General features: G+C 44.4%; 1 pseudogene across 1 annotated transcript; it reads left to right on the top strand.

Moving 5' to 3' along the window:
- Positions 1 to 182: 182 nt before the first annotated feature.
- LOC116094701 lies at positions 183 to 1,183 on the top strand (annotated as a pseudogene). Its single transcript, XR_004120263.1, has one exon. The product of XR_004120263.1 is annotated as an L-lactate dehydrogenase A chain pseudogene (transcript).
- The last annotated feature ends 1,166 nt before the right edge of the window (positions 1,184 to 2,349 follow it).

Here is a 2,349-nt window from a genome sequence, read left to right as displayed (position 1 = left end):
CATTTTATTTTTTTCTTATTTTATTTTTTCTTTTGGAGGGAAACCTGGGAAGGGAGATACTGTAAATAAAGAAAACATCTAATAAAAAAAAAAGAAAAGGAAAAAAAAAGTATTTACTGCCACTGTTGCCGAGTCCAGGCCACGCTGCTGCTGCTCGCTCGTCTCCTTCCATCGTGCACTAGCGGTCTCAAAAGATTCAAAGTCCAAGATGGCAACCTTCAAGGACCAGCTGATTGTGAATCTTCTTAAGGAAGAACAGGTTCCCCAGAACAAGATTACAGTTGTTGGGGTTGGAGCTGTTGGCATGGCCTGTGCCATCAGTATCTTAATGAAGGACTTGGCAGATGAGCTTGCCCTTGTTGATGTCATGGGAAGAGCAGCTGAAGGGAGAGATGATGGATCTCCAGCATGGCAGCCTCTTCCTTAAAAACACCAACAATCGTCTCCAGCAAAGACAACTGCAAACTTCAAGCTGGTCATCATCACAACAAGCAGGGGTCCATCAGCAAGAGGGAGAGAGCCGACTCAATCTGGTCCAGCAAACCGTGAACATCTTCAAGTTCATCATTCCCAACATTGTGAAGTACAGTCCACGCTGCAAGCTGCTTATTGTCTCAAATCCAGTGGATATCTTGACCTACGTTGCTTGGAAAATCAGTGGCTTTCCGAGTTATTGGAAGTGGTTGCAATCTGGATTCAGCTCGGTTCTGTTACCTGAAAGGCTGGGGGTTCACCCTCTGAGCTGTCACAGGTGCATCCTGGGAGAACATGGGGACTCTAGTGTGCGTGTGTGAAGTGATGTGAACGTTGCCAGCATCTCCCTGAAGTTTCTGAACCCAGAACTGATGCAGATAAGGAGCAGTGGAAGGATGTTCACAAGCAGGTGGTTGACAGTACCTATGAGGTGATCAAGCTGAAAGGTTGCTCATCCTGGACCATTGGCCTCTCTGTGGCCGACTCGGCCAAGAGTGTAATGAAGAACCTTAGGCGGGTGCATCCCATCTCCACCATGATTAAGGGTCTCTATGGAATCAGTGATGATATCTTCCTCAGTGTCCCATGTATCCTGGGACAAAATGGAGTCTCGGATGTTGTGAAGGTGACACTGACTCCTGAGGAAGAGTCCCACCTGGAGAAGAGTGCAGATACCCTCTGGGGAATCCAGAAAGAGCTGCAGTTCTAAAGTCTTCCCAGTGTCCTAGCATTTCACTGTCCAGGCTGCGTCAGGGTTTCTATGGAGACTACACACTTCTCATCTGAGCTGTGGTTAGTACAGTGGTGTTGAGGTGGTCTGTGGAAAAATCTCAGTTCCCACAGCTCTACCCTGCTGCCAAGTGTTCCTTGTGTAAGGTAACCTGGTTAGTGTAACAGTCTCACTGTCTCTGAGACACACGGCAACTGTGTGCAGGCTACGATTACCCTGTGAGCCTGCTGCATTGCTGCCCTGCGCACCCTCACCAAACATGCCTAAGCCAACGAGTTCCCAGTTAGGGATAACCTGGCTCCTGTGTGTAAGCCCATTTTGCATATCTTGTGCATAAATGTCCTACAGGATATTTTATGTCTTATATGTGTCTGTAGCGTACATTGCAATATTATGTGAAATGTAAGATCTGCATATGGATGATGGAACCAACCACTCAAGTGTCATGCCAATGAAAACACCTAATAAACCTTGAACAGTGAAAAAAAAATATTTACTGCTAAATACTTGTAAAATGTCTGCCCTGAGAGAAATTTAAAAATTATGTTTTATAAAAATCTAATTGAAATTAATATATATGAGAAAATTTCTTTAAATTTTAAACCACAGTAAACTACAAACTGAACAGAGTTGTGAAACCTACACCCATTCCATGAAATAGACTATAAGAGCACAAGAAGCTCTTAAGCAACCTAGATTTTTTTCAACAGAGGAATGGGTACAGGAAATGTGATACATTTATGTAATGGAGTACTACTCAGCTATCATAAACAATGTCTTCATGTAAATCACAGGCAAATGTCTGGAACTAGAACATATCATCCTGAGTGAGGTAACCCAGTCACAGAAGAACACACATGGTATATACTCACTGATAAGTGGATATTAGGAAAACAGCTCAGAATACACACGATACAACTTACAGAACATAACAAGCTCAAGAAGAAGGACGACCATAGTGTGGATGCTTCAGTCCTGAGATAGACGGTGGGTAGAACTTTGGAGGAAGAGAAGAGGGGGAGAGTAAAGAAATGGGGGGCAGGATCATGTGTGGGAGGAGATGGGGAAGGATATTGAACAGAGGTGTGTGTAGCAATGGGGCATGGGGAACAGGGATAGCCAACAGAAAGTTCCAGATGCCAGGA

This window comes from Mastomys coucha, unplaced genomic scaffold (genome assembly GCF_008632895.1).
Source record: "Mastomys coucha isolate ucsf_1 unplaced genomic scaffold, UCSF_Mcou_1 pScaffold17, whole genome shotgun sequence".
NCBI lineage: Eukaryota > Metazoa > Chordata > Mammalia > Rodentia > Muridae > Mastomys > Mastomys coucha.
Note: the sequence above shows the minus strand (reverse complement) of the source record. Positions and strands in the feature narration are given on the sequence as shown.